The sequence below is a fragment of the Anarhichas minor genome, unplaced genomic scaffold (genome assembly GCF_050575085.1).
Source record: "Anarhichas minor isolate MPS153535 unplaced genomic scaffold, ASM5057508v1 ptg000058l, whole genome shotgun sequence".
NCBI classification, from domain to species: domain Eukaryota; kingdom Metazoa; phylum Chordata; class Actinopteri; order Perciformes; family Anarhichadidae; genus Anarhichas; species Anarhichas minor.
In genome coordinates this window covers 735,001-749,956 of record NW_027466504.1, presented here as the reverse complement: position 1 = coordinate 749,956, position 14,956 = coordinate 735,001, and the positions used below count along the sequence as shown (strand labels likewise).

Genomic DNA, 14,956 nt, shown 5'->3' with positions numbered 1-14,956 from the left:
AAGGCTGACATTGTGGTCCACTCTGTCGAAGGCTGAGGTCGAGGAGAATTAAGATGGAGGAGAGACCTGCGTCGGTGGCCAGCAGGAAGTCATTGGTGACTACATTTCCTCACAGCCCAACACTGTTGTAGGTGGCTTGTGGTGAGCTCTTCACCTTTCATCCATGTACTCTAACTTAGTGACATTACCATCAGCTTCAGCTGTAGTTTGTGTTTACTGCCAACTCGCATGTCAGCAAATGTACTAATACTAATACACTAAACTAACATGGTCCACATGGTGAACATTGCCATTGTGAGCATGTAACAACCACAACCATTTTCATTTCCACCTTCAGTTTGGTTTCCTTTACAAAGACTATTACAGCATCACATGACCATTTCTTTGCTAGAAGTTGTTAGGCTATGAGCTATTGTGACTATTCCCCACCCCTGTACTGCCAGTGAACCCCCGATATAGGCTACAGCTGTATAGATGCTAACTCAGTCGAGTCGGTTGCCTCTGAATGGATCTATGTGGCCATTGTTGGACAGATTGTAAGAGAATCTCATCAGATATGATAGTTTTGTTATATTATCACAGTATCTGTGAATTAGTAGAAAGTAATTTCTGAAGAATCCACTGGATTAAGTCAAGGTGTGATTATATATATATCCTACATCCATCGACTGTGTTTAGCCACACAGACGGTATTTGTCACTTACGCCCACAGACACACTACCCATGCCATTTTCTTTAAAGGTGACAAAAGGGATAACCAATTGTTTTTCTGTTTATCAGAGGTGACATGACCAGTGGCGCAAGGGGGCGAGGAGGCCCTGTGTTGCCATAGCTAAATATACATCCCTGACAGCTCCATAATAGGTTCCAGGAAGTTCAGTCGAAAATAAAAACAAAGCAACATTTCTAGCTGATTGGCTTTGAAAGGCCGTTTTTCCTTGCTGAATGGGAAAAATGTGGACTTCAGCATTCCATGGCCGTGATGCCAGTCGGATTGGATAGGCGCAGCCTTGCGTGTGCAGAACGAGCTCGCTGTGAGGGAGACACATTGCACTGCAGAAACCAACTTTATGGAAAATAACGTGTCTACATGTTTGAAAGAGCTAACGGCAAACAAAAATAACAGGAATAGCATGAGCGTTGCACATTTGCCAGTTTTGTATTACACATTATTTTGAGTCTTTATCCCAATCCAGTGTAATTCATAGACATTTATAATGACACTTTTTGTAGTGTAGGCCATTGAAGAGTGTGAGGCCCACCATTTTGTGGTTTGGAGCTAATCCTTGTAAGTCTGTAGTATAGCCAAAATAACTGGAAACCAAATACTGTTGGGTATCTGTTCACTCTAAAGTTTTTTTTATACGACACCAATGATTTAGCGAAGTAGCGATGCCGCTGAGTTTCTCTTTTCACTCCGTGATACTGCAGGCAGAGGTTAAATGAGAACACATGAAGGCGCATTGACGCCTGCTGTACACTGTTCATCTTTTGCTCTTCAACATTCTTTTGTGAGAGCGGACCACGAGACAATGTGTTTACAAACACCTACGTCTCTGTCACTTTCAGTGCAAAATTGAGTCCTGAATTCATAAAGATAATGCACTCCCTGGATCCCATCCCATTTGCTCAGCTGTCTAACATTACCCCACAGTATCTGTGAGGAGCCACTTACTGCAGCATGGTTTAGAATTACTGCACTCCTGGCAAACAGCCTCACTATTAGACTCCAACACCCGTTTACTAAATGATGTTTGTATTCCATTTTTTTCCTTTTTGCCTCTCAAGTTTGGTTAAATTATGTGCTGAGAGATGTTTTATGACAAACAGCAAGCCCTGGGGAAGTGCACTTTATACATCAGTGAAAGTGAGCTGCCATGTGAACAGCAGTGAAGTGGCTCATTTTTTCCCCCTCTTCAAGCACTCAGCCTCCTCCTCGAGTTGACACGCTGAGAAGAACGAGGAAACTTGGATCTCGCAGAGGAGAAGGCTGCACTGTCGGTGCAGCTTGTTGGTAACTTATCTACCAATGTTGTTAGAATTTGTATGTAGATGTACAAATGAAAAAAGCAAACAAAACAAAATGCCTGGTCAATTTCTTGCTGACACCTCCTTTATCTCTAGGTAAAGGCTATTGCAACAGTGTGACTGTTTGACCGGCCGGACGGACAGACCTCTGGCACTATGCTCAATTAGATCCAGGCCTGTGGCCCCCAAGTTTCCCTAAAGCTGTTTCTAGTATGGCAGACATGCAGGCCCACAGGGGAGTCATTTATGACATTTGTCGCCTTGGTCTGCTAAGCCAGCCCGGGACATCTCCAACCACTCCTGAGCAGGGCAATTCAGTGCCCCAGTGGGGATAAACCTGATAGGCTTTAATGTCACCCCGCCATGGAGCCTGTGTGGCATCAGTCGCCAGAAATGTCCCCCGTATGCCTCTGTTGTTCGAAAGTCACCATGTGTTGCCATGGAGAGGGCGACCTGTTGCATATGGAGAGCTTATGTGACACTAAGGCTTGCGCATGCGTGTGTTCTCTGGAAGGAGCTGTTATGAAATGCATGTGACATAAAAAAAGATCCAGTGCATTGACACACGCGTGCCAGAGGTCAATCTGAAGCACAGAACTACACATTCTCCAATCTTAGCTAGAGGTCCCAGCACAAAGAGGAACAAGAGGGACGAGCCCCAAATGTGTCCTAACCCGGCTCCTACGCCACGACAAATACTGAAATGGACTCAGTGAAATTAATATTTGTTGTCCTGAAAAGCAAAACAATTTGTCCAAAATAATCAATCAATTTGACTGGGACAGACGTGGTCACTATCAGCAGTTTGTATGAATTTAATACAAATGTGTCTTGTTACGCTGGTAGTGACATCTATTGTGGGACAAAAAGGAATGTAGCTTTTCTCTACTGCCGTTTTTCTCATGTTTTTTTTAAATTATAATATACATTTTTACGTTCCTACTTTTACTTGCTACTCTGTAGTTGGTATCAGCTTTCATTCTGCTGGTAGAATGAGGATAGCTCGTGTGGCTCAGGAGTGGTCACCGAGTGGACCTTGAGGCTTTCAGCTGTGTATGCTCAGCCTCACATTCTGTTTATTTGGGTGTTGATCCCAGCCATACAGAGCACAGGCTGAGGTGCTATATGTAGGGGAGGCTCTTTATTAATGTGTGTGCGCTCCGGACTAGCTAAACAGCAGGTAGTCCTGGAGATGGATCATCGGCCAGGCCTTTGGCAGTGATCAGCATGCAAAAGCAACATTGTAATGCAAGTTTGCCTTGTTTGGGAAGTGGCTGACTAGCTGCTGGCCAGGGGAACCCTTAAAAGCAGCCACCCCCTCAGCCCAAGGTAAACTGGAACAGCTAAGATTAGTATTAATCCCTCTTAATGCTGCAGCTCATAATATAGTCATTATGTGACTTTAGACTAAGCCATCCTACCTAACTGCTGCCATTTATTAAACACACACAGAGGGTTTGCGGTCAGTGCTGGGTGGGTATAAAGCGAGCATCATGTCTAAATACAGTAGTATCAGCCTGTTGGTGCTGATGAGATGAGGTTACATTCATGTGAAGGTTTGTACACTGAGGCAGAGATGACCGGGCTCTCCACTGAATCTTGCTTACCTGCATGTTGTTGAAAGTCCTCAAGAACCTCACTTATCTTATTTTTCAGTAACATAGACCTGTGTAAAATAAACTACATGTCAAATCCAACTACATCTCCATCCAGAGTTTAGAGCTTTCAAGAAGCTAAACTACCTTTTTATGGTTAGTTCCTCACTCTGTCCTAAATCTGAAATGCCATCGAACCGGCTTCCTAGACTTCAGAGCACAGAGGGACTCCTCTTAACTTCAGGGCTTATCTGTTGATGTTACTTATCTGTTGCTTATTGTCATCCTCACCCAGCCTCAAGAGCAGTTCAAGCCCACCAGTGATGTTACAGCTGGCTGTGACTGTGATGTGAGGGGCATGGACCATGGCCCTCAGATAGCTCAGTAGAAGTTTGAAAGGCTTTCAGTCCGGAGGAGGGCCAGAATCAACTGCTTGGTGCTGCGGGTGGTGGAGTGGTACGGTCATGTCATGGTACCTGTTTGAGTTGGCCAACATACAGTCAGGGCCATAAGTATTTGGACTGTGACACAATTTTTCTAATTTTGCCTCTTTACACGACTCCAATGGATTTGAAATGAAGCAGTCAATATGTGGTTGAAGTGTAGACTTTCAGCTTTAATTCATTGGATAAAACAAAATATCACAATAACCGTTTAGGAATTACAGCCATTTTTACACAGCCACCCACATTTTCAGAGGCTCAAAAGTATTGGACAAACTAACATAATTGTGAATATAATCATTATTTTTAATACTTGGAGGAAAATCATTTGCAGTCAGTGATTGCCTGAAGTCTGGCTCCATAAACATCACCAAAAACAGTGAGTTTTTTCCCCTGGAGATGCTTTGCCAGACCTCCTTCAGTTTGTGGGTCTTTCTGCCTTCAGTTTTATCTTAAGTAAGTGAAAAGCCTGCTCACTTGGGTTGAGATCAGATGACTGACTTCGCCAATTGAAGAATATTCCATTTCTTTGCCTTGATAAGCTCTTGGGTTGTGTTCACATTGTATTTTGGGTCATAATCCATCTGCACTGTGAGGCGCCATCCAATCAGTTTTGTAGCATTATGCTGAATCTGAGCAGATGGTTTAGCCCTAAACACCTCAGAACTCATCCTGCTGCTTCTATCAGCTGTGACATCACCAATGAACACCAGTGACCCAGTTCCATTGGCAGCCATGCATGCCCATCCAAAGCACTGCCTCCACTATGTTAGACAGATGATGTGGTTTGTTTCAGATCATGAGCCGTTCCTTTCCTTCTCCATACTTTTCTCTTCCATCATTCTGGTACAAGTTCATCTTGGTTTCATCTGTCCAAAGAATCTTTTTCCCAAACTGGTCAGTCTTTTTCAGATGTTTTCTGGCAAAGTCTAATCGGGCCTTCCTGTTCTTCAGTGTTACCAGTGGTTTGCACCTTGTTGTAAACCCTCTGTATTTAGATTCATGAAGGAGTCTCTTGATTGTAGACTTTGACAATGACACGCCTACCTGCTCCAGAGTGTTCTTGATTTCAGTAGATGTTATGAAGGGTTTTTATTCACCAAGGTAAAAATTCTGCGATCATCTCCTTTAGATGTCTTCCGTGGTCCTCTAGGCCTTTTTGTGTTGGTGAGCTTGCTAGTGAATTCCTTCTTTTTAAGAATGTACTAAATTGTTGATTTGGTCAATCCTAATGTTTCTGCTATCTGACTGATAGGTTTGTTAAGTGTTTTTAGCCTTAGAATGGCCTCCTTCACTTGCATTGACACCTTTTTGGTCTGCATGCTGAGAGTTTCATGGACCAGCTACCAACTGCAAATATAACATTTTGAATCCTATTGTCGGCATCATTTGTCATGAAATAGTGAAAACGTTTGTCAGACAATTGGCCAACTACTTTTGAGCCTCTGAAAATGTGGGTGGCTGTGTAAAAATGGGCGTAATTCCTAAACGGTTATTGTGATATTTTTTATTTTATCCATTGAATTAAAATCTTCACTTCAACCACATATTGACTGATTAGTTTCAAATCCATTGGAGTCGTGTAAATAAGCGAAATTAGAAACATTGTGTCATAGTCCAAATACTTAGGCCCTGACTGTATCTATATTGATATATGGAAGCAGGTATCAACTAGGATATTATTAGAGTAATATCGTCTGATCACATGAGTCACGTTGCATCATAGTCACATTACTACTAACTTTACTATTTAATTCAATGGTATTTATAAGGCCCAATATCACAAATTTGCCTCAGAGGGCTTTACAATGTGTACGACGTCCTCTGTCCCAGGACCCTCACATCAGAACATTTAAAAACTCCCCCAAAATCCCCTTCAATGGGGAAAAAGGAAGAAGCTTCAGGTAGAGCAACAAAGGAGGAATCCTTCTCCCAGAATGGACACTTGCTTATTAAAGTGATGTTTCTCTTCCCCTTTACGTTGGAGAGTACAAAGACCAGACAACACCCAAGTTTAATGTTGGCCTGTCGTCAAGTCACTTCTGGCATTAACGGCCATCAGGGAAGTTTGTCATTTCAACTTGTGAAAGTGTGTAAAAGTGAGAGGTATGCTGACGTCATCTGAATGTTTTCTACCTTGCTTTTTGCTCATAACAATAGGGAGAAGAAACAAAAGGAAAGCAGAATGTAGAAAGCAGCTATGCGAGTCTAAAAACCCAGTTCATGTAAATAATAAACACTATCAGCGTGTTCATGGTGGCTGTGTGTTAGACCCGGCAGAGTGAAGTTGCAGTGCGAGCCTCTGGCAGTGGTGCATTGTGTCCTGTGTGAACACAGCACACTGGGCCTGTACAGTGTGTGCTTTCTGGAATCCCTCCGGCCCCGTGGGAATGCCATTAGTGGGAGCTGAAGGAGTGCAGCAGGTGAAACAAATAAGGACGATAACTCCACACACACTCGCACCACAGATTTGTCTCTTTGTTCGCTGCCTGTTCCTCTCTCTCCCCACATCTGACGTATTCTTGCCTGCTTTCTCTCATCACCTCGTGTCCGTTTACATTCTGTTTTTCTTTGATGCTTCTTTGTATCCTTGTTGTGGAAATGATGGGCTGGACTGTCGGCCCTACAAACACGAAAGTCTGGCCCCGACTTACTGAGTGAGTGATGAAGTCACACCGTTGGTCATTCAAGTGTTGGAGTTTCCCCGTTGGCCATAGCTCTGTCAAAATGAATAAGAGCAACAGTCCTTAGTTAAGCTTGGTTCATGCTGAAGGAGACACCGTGGTGAGCTATGAGCGCGTTATCTGTTATCTGTTGCAGTATTCTCCGAAACGCCAGGTGGCGTTCAAACAAAACATTCAGTGAAGAAGCAGGAAGTCAACGAGTTACCAGAAGAACGCCGTAGACCAAACCTCTGCTATACTGCTGCTCAAAAGCAAGGAGGAATTATAATTCATTGTAATCTCATATTAGTCTCCTGTAAAGGAAGAAGTCAAGTATTTAGAACAACAAATGTATTCTAATGAAGTAAAAATTGAATAATCTTAACAATTTGATTGATTTATTTAATTTGATGTTGATTTTTATGTTCTCCTGTTTTTGAGGCATTACAAAATGATTGAGCCAGCTTTCTAAAAATCCATTCATAATTTCACTCCTTCATTTCAGAGGCCTGATGATATCACTTTTGATGCGTGTTCCAGGGACAATGCATCGAGCATAAACCAAGCTTAACGCTTTAATCTCCTCAGAGGCTTCACACGGTCCTCAACTATTGACTCAAACGAAGCTCATCCAGCACATCGTGTGATACGCTGCTTCAAGAACAACTTGTACTGAAACCACTACAGAAAAGTCCAGATGAACACTTATACTATCCAGTAATTGACATTATAGACTCCACTGACCATCCTTTATTTAAAAAATGAGAAACAGAAAAGCACTTTGACCAGCTAGTTACTAGGTTTCCATCTAGTTGTGTTTCCCTATTGTTACAGACAAAAGCCCCACTGCATGACCATCTGTTATGTTTGGCTGGGCTACATTTTCAACCAAATAATTTGGTTGAAAATGTAGCCTAGCCAAACAACTACGGATCCTTTAGATTCCTGTTTTTCTTGTGACCAAGATAAGCTGAGTGGGACACTTTACAGTTACAAGATCAGCTTCAGTCATCGCTCTCTGGTCGGCAAACGGTGGTTTTCTGCATGTTTTGCTTTAAAAGTGGGTTCATTTGTAATTTCTGTGTCCAGTTCAAAGGCATTTGCTAATATCTGGGGCTCATGTCAGCCAAAATGACCATATTCCGTGCATTTGTGTGAATTATTGTAACTGCATTCTCCAGTTTTTCTTGGCAAATTCTACCTAGTAGTTGCTCTGCGACCTCACCATACGTGTCCGGCGCTCCGTCTCTTATTCTTTCTGCACTTGAGGATGGCAGTTCTCATCAAGAGATGTGTGAAATCCAGTCAGAGCCCCGAGCATGTGTGCTGGTTTATCCTGCCGTATGGATGCCATGTGCAGCTTAACCCTCTACTGTACCCAACCTCTAGCCCTCCAAACCTCATTACCCCAATGTGTGCCTCACCCCCCTTCCTCTCTCCCCACCCATCATCTTAACCAAGACACATGCTGACATTGGCAAGGGTACATGGTTAGAGGATGGGATGGAAATTGTGTGTCTTGCTCTCCACTGTTTGTTTTTCTGGAAATAGAGGTGATAATACGAGCCTGCCTCATCTGAAGGGCACGTCACTGTGACACTACAAGCAAACACTTATGCATCAATATGAAATGGAATGATTTGGATTGGATGGCTGCACTCATGGCAAGGCAGGTCATTTGAAGAAGTGTTTAAAGAGTTCATGTTTTGTCAGTTTCAATGAAGGACAAATATATTTAACCATGGAAGAGAATTCATGTGAGGACTGTTATTTGACATGAATGAAATGCTGATGAATTACTTCTTTGAGCTCAAAGTGCTACAACACATTTCCCTCCTATACAGCACACATTGGTGTTCATATGCACTTCCTCAGGTTTGAATTCGCTATGATAAAACATCCGTTATTTATAAGTACACTGAGCATAACGTATGTCCATCCATCATGAGGGGACAGCAGGCTGTGGAACACATTAAGTGGAATAATGTGGCCTCTGTGCAAAGTATGCAGCATAGAAAATACATTTTATGTACAGGATAACAGGTGCAAAGCAACACAGTGGCTGGCAGGCTCTGACCCAGGCAGGGTTTGGTGATGAAGTCATGCTGTTTCACTGCACCTACTTATTTTTACTGCTTCTGCTTTTTTTCTGCGGTGAAACGCAAAGCTGCTGAAAAGAATCGTCTATGAACATAAGAAAGCATTTTGGTGAAACCTTTAGTCATTGCAGAGGCTCTCTCCCCCGACAGGAAGGGGGCGACATCTCATTCAATAATCAGTTTCAGTAGAAACTAAATCAGCCCACTCATTCATTTGCTCCCATCAACCTGATACCTCCAGGCAGCTGTTGGTAGCATTAGCTACGTGGTTATATGGCGTCACGGGCAGACTGAAGAAAAGAGAATCTCCACTCTGTTCATCTGACTTCCAGGGCTTCACCTCTGCTGAGCTGAGATAATATCTCACCGAAAACACAGAAGCAAAGCAAAGATCCACTACAAGATAGCCGGGACCAGCTAGCCATCATTAGTCACAACAGTCCCTCACAGTGCCATAGGTGCATATATAGCTAACTAGCCTCCCAACAGATCTCAACATGGCGACGCCTGAGCCGACGGCTCGCAGCTAACGATGCTAACGCTGCTAACGGTGTTTACCGGAACGTGGGTTCTACGCTTCCATGCTGTCACTGTTGTATGACAGCAGTGCAGAGCTGCGAGCTAACCAGTGGGGCACGCTCACATGCACTAACATGCACGCTCACATGCACCAAAAGACACGCGGCCAGTCATTTATGTGAACAAAGAGAGGAGAAGCTGTGATAACACACACAGAGGGAGAGAGACTTCAACGTTGTAGTTTACTTTTTTTGCCTACATTCCTTAACTCTGTGCAGCAGCCCCATCTACCGCATTTATCTCTACACACGCACACACACACACACACACACACACACTCATCCCAGTGGCAGGAGCTCCAGTTTGTGTTAATGATCAGCATGAAGTCCAAAGGACAATTTGAACAGAGCCCTCTGGGTCAGAGGTTGTAACCGGCGCTGTGTGTCTTCAGTGGAATCGTCTTTAACACTTGTGGCAAACAAAGGAGGGAATGGTGGGGGAGTTCTGTGACTTTGTAAAACATGTCATTGAAAGATGCATACTCATTCTCCAATGACAATGCGGGTGAAATGTAGAGCTGTTCATTAAAGCTCCGTCTTCGGAAATGATTTGCTTTTAGTTCAGTCATTTCAAATTGTGTCTAAATGTTTTTAGGGGAACAGTGTGTGGATGATAGCCCGGCATTAAAGAGTGACGTGGAGTCTTTTAACAGTGTAATTGTCTAATTTAGATGTTTTGTGACATGTTAATATTGTCATGTTGATTCGCTCTAACAATAAAAGGGTGATGCTATAAATGAGTGACGGATATGCAACACATCACATCTGAAAAGGCAAAAATCTCCAAAAGTTGTGCAAGTAAAAGTCCCCTTTGTTTTCTGCATTTTTCTGATGATGCAGGTCACAGTTGAAGCTCTAAAGCTGGACGGACATGACATGACAACGAGCTCCCACACGTTGTTCACTGTACTTCAGCTTCTTTACAAAAAAATAACATTCAAGTTACACGTTTCAGACATATCACTGGTTTGGAAAATTAACAATTCACGTAGCAGGCTGACGTTCTTTGAATTAGTCTTACCAGCTTGTCCATGTTAAAGCTGTTATTACTAATTACTACGCCAATATTCATAAACTATGCGCTTATTTGTTTGTTTGGCGAGAATTCTGTTTTTTTTTCGGCTTGGGATTACAAACGTGCATAAAACACACCAAACATTTTGGGAAATGCTTTTTATTCAACAACTAAAACTGAAACACCAGCATTAGAATAACGGCACCAGAACCACACGGCTTGAGCTTTAATGTGTTCACTGAGATAAAAGAAGCAGCAGCTGTTACGTTTGTTACTTTTCTGAAGAAGCGATGTGAAGACGTCTTTTGATTGACTTGGCGATTGATTCGGCTTCAGGAGCTTATGAGTGCTTGGAAGGCTGTTGGTTCTCTGCTTCTTGAACACTCCAGTAACCGTGTTCTTGTAAATACAAATGCAAACTATATTCCATGTAGCCCTTTAGGAAATGCTCCCCTGCAGTAGCCATTACAGCCGTCCTCCCAAGCATTTTAAAAAGTTTTAATTTCTCCAGGGCTTTCAAATTGCCTGTTTAGGTTGTGCAGAGGCATTGTTCCAAGCATCTATAAAATACCACTGTGGCCCAATGAAATGACCGTATGGAGCACCATAGCATTGTTTCATCCTAATTGCCCCATCCACAAGTGTCAATTTCATTCAGTGGAATATAGGGGCCGAGGGTAGGGGAGAAGACTGAATGAAAGGAGGGTGGGGGCCGAGGGCCAAGGAAAGCCGACATTCATCAAACTCCTCCCGACAGATGGATCAGAATACTGTCGTGCAGGACTTTGTTCGGCAGATGAACAGAAAGATTCTCCCTGGATTTCATTTAGCCTTGCTGCTCTTGTTAGAGTGTTGCCTTTCTCCTCAGCATCGCAACCAAGGACCCTGACTCTTAATTTTAGCAGCTGAAGAGGTCCAGATCAATAACCATCAGTGTTTGGTTTTGGGCCGCTGCGTCGGTCAAAGGGGGGTTCACCCCTCCCTCATCTGCTGCTCCCCTCTTTCTGCCTCTGGTACACCTTTCATAGAAGGTGTCATCTAGTTCTGTCCATTTTCACTGAAAGCTTGAGAGCACACATGTGTCTGCTGCAGTGCTTTCTCCACACATTTCTTCTGCTGCTGACTGCACGTATAGATGCATCGACTTTATACACGTCCGGCTATGTCACAATCGCTATCGCACGTCTTTCTGTTTAGTAGTCTAAAACCCTACAGCGCCGTTTTACAACCCGACCTTCCTTTGTGTTTCATCAGTCGCACACGTGTTTGTCCTCGCAAAGCTTTCATGCACAGCAACGCAACGAGTGCAGCGGCCGTCAGCGCTCCGACTCTCCCCCACTCACACACAATGCTCCCACCACAAACGACAGCAAAACGCACTGTGAGAGTGTTTATGTCATTTTTCTAATGAATGTGCGCTCCTTTTATTTCAACAGTCTCTTGCGTTTTGCTGTTTCTTTGTCTTTGTCTGTAGCTCCACCAAAAGGATGGTCAGCTCCTCCATCACAGCAGCTCACTGTGCACACGTTCTTTCTGTTTGTGTAGCATCAGACACAGATAGGCTCTCTCGGCTTCTTTAGTGTTGAAAGTGCACAGTAAATTCAGACCACATAACTCATATTATTAGTGTCTTAAGGGCACAGTTTAAGTTCAACCATTTAAATTAATAACATTTATCACCATCACTTTGTATAGTAATAAACTTAACAAAACTCGAAACTATATCAATACTTTTGAATGGCAGTCTGATTAAGGTGCACACCTGTGACCACATTATTACAGAGCTAGGAGGGTAAAGATTAAAAAGTATTTTGCTACCTGGGCGTCAGCTCACAGGTGCATAGAAATCATTTGGCCCAGCCTGAATATTACTAGCATATGCAAAGTCATATAAGCTTTGCAACATTCTCATACTATTTGGACAACATTCAGCGTGTTCTTTGTTTAACTTGCTTTCGTAAGACGAGGAAGCTTCTTCGTTGCGATGCCAGAGCCGTAGATGCAATCTTCCTCTGCTTCGGTTTGTAGTGCTCTGCTCCTCCACACTGTGTTTGCACAACCCTGGACTCTTAAAAAGCCCTGCAAAGATCTTTGTGGCCCTCACATTGAAATGTTTGTATGTTTCCATTTGAGATGCTGGTTGGCTGCAGGTATTGTTTGTGTTTCATTGTTTCTCCTCTTGTTGTCTGGACAATACGGAGCATCTGCAGCTCAGATTCATCTCCTGCTGGTGCTCCCTGTGTTCTAAGCCTTTTCTGCTCCAGTGCCAATAGATGTGCATGTGTTAAAGATGGTGCTCTCCTGGGGCAAAGGTCCACCCCCGCCTCTCCTCTCTCTCGTTGCTGGGGTCATTTGGAGAGGTAATCCACACATGGCTGGATACTGTCACTACAGCTCTAACACAGAGATGGAGAAGCATGGTGAAGGTACATAGGATTAGGTTCATGGTGAATCGTAATGCGCTCATTTCACAAACCTCTTTTTTCCCCCTTTTTTTTTTTTTTACCAATTAAGCTGACCTGGAGTTGGACTTGTATGCACTCTTATATGAGGACTTGTACCCAGCAGACTCGGCCCTTAGATGGCAACATGCACGCCTGGTTGAGCCCGTTTAATCCTGCCTTTTTTTTCTTTCTCAGTTTTTATTCTGGTCAATGTCAGCCAGAGGTTAACCTGGTTATAGAATGATTGCCTCACCACGCCTGCAGCTGGCGTTATTTATTTCACTCCACTCCACAAGCTCCGGAGATTGAGTCGCAGTACTGAGCCTGTATTTAGACTTTATTTAAGAAGATTGGTGGTGGCCACCGACAGACCGCTCCTGTTCACCGATGGCCGGCTGGATCAATACAACACAATTGGGTTTTCCAATCTGTGGTCTTTGGGAACGCAGCCGTAGCACTTACAGGGTGATCGCCTCTGATGAAGTCTTCATCAGGATCTATTGACAGATTCATTTGAGCATTCCCCCCCCCCACCCCCCACCACACTGTAAAGTAATGGCACACAAAAAGCCTCTTTAAAAAGTTTTCTGGCAGCTGATGGACGGGTCAAACCAACACCGTCTCACTCCCTCAGAAGTTATCACTGATATGTATTGTGCTTCATTCATAAGTCTATGTTTCTATTTTATCTTGCAGGGGAACACGTGTTTGTTTTTGTGCAGTTGTTGCTAAATTTACACTCAGAACAAAAGCTCTCCAATTTAACAATAACTAACTTAAACACCAGAAGGGAAAATATGCAATATAGCAGCAAGGAATAGATTTGCTTTTGAAAGCGAGGCCTGAAAGTGACCTGGCGGCAGATAAAAAGACTGTAAATTTCCAAATTATTCCATATTTGATTTCTAAACAAGCTGCAGGGGTATTGGAAACCACACGCTAATGCACGACGGTCACATGTGCACTTTTTTGGAAAATGGTTGGACACTCGCGTTTGAAGTCCAAGTTGTTTTTCCTTGTCTGGAGTGGAGCTGCTCTTAAGAAAGCCATAATCCTCACAGTATTGCTGCGGCGAGCACTCCGGGCTCAACATTTCACAGCGCCATGCGTGACTCCACTAATTTTCCCCGTTGTTGTTTTACCTGTTTTGTATTTTTGCCCCCCCCTCCCTCTTGACCCCCTTTTGCTCTGAATTCTCCAGAGAAAGAGAGGGACTATTGAAGTGGTGGTTTCCCAGAGAGGAATGCCCAGCGAAGCTCCTCTGGGAACTGATCTGTTGGATCCTATTATTCTATTGGTCAGCTTGTAGACACTAATGTTGATGATTATGGTTTGCTTCTGAGAGATTACATTTTGCCGGGCCAATTATCTAATGGGTCATTATATAGAAGAGGGATTGTGATTATTTGTAAACTCATATCTCATATTCATGGACTACTTTATTGCCTTATTACAAGCCCTGTAAAGAAACAAGTTAATTATTAAATTCGTTATAAAGGTTGAATATCCTGTAAACAATTTGATTTAGCTGCAAAATATTTACTCAAACATAGATTTTGAAGACTTCCTGTTTCTAAAGCATGTCACAACAAATTGGTCTTCTTTGTATAATCCTTAGAAATAAAAACCAGTGTTTTTATCAGTGAACTATTTGTGACAGTCATGTGATCGCGCACGCCGGCTTCACTACGGCGAGTATAAACTAAGCTTGAGTTAACATGAGCATGCTAACATCCTCTCAATGACATGGTAATGTTAACATGCTTACCATTTAGTTTAGTGTGTTAGCATGAATTTGCTCTACTAGCACTGACAGAAGTCTAGTTTAGGCTGATGGGAATGTCATTCATTTTGCAGTTATTTGCTCATTAACTAAAGTATTTGGACATTCAACCTTTGACCTGAGGAATAGGCAGGATGAAAAGTCACGAATCACCAATGTTGAGCATGAATGTCTGAATCAAATGTTATAGCAAGTCATTAAGAGGAAAATATCATACTCTGAAACATCACATTGCTGCTCGAGGACAAGTCAGCAGCAGTTAGGTAGGTTACCATGACAACAGTGGATAACACTGGCAGATTGGCCAA

At 43.1% G+C, this 14,956-nt stretch overlaps 1 protein-coding gene across 6 annotated transcripts in view; it reads left to right on the top strand.

Moving 5' to 3' along the window:
• gbf1 (golgi brefeldin A resistant guanine nucleotide exchange factor 1) overlaps positions 1–14,956 on the top strand; it is a 95,923-nt gene that overhangs the window by 23,455 nt on the left and 57,512 nt on the right. The window contains exon 1 of one of the 6 annotated variants that reach the window (XM_076077345.1): positions 14,148–14,162. The exons of the other annotated variants lie outside the window; for them this stretch is intronic. The gene's annotated coding sequence lies outside the window, so the exon portion shown is untranslated. Of the gene's footprint in view, positions 1–14,147; positions 14,163–14,956 lie in introns of those variants that run through there. 6 annotated transcript variants of the gene reach the window in all.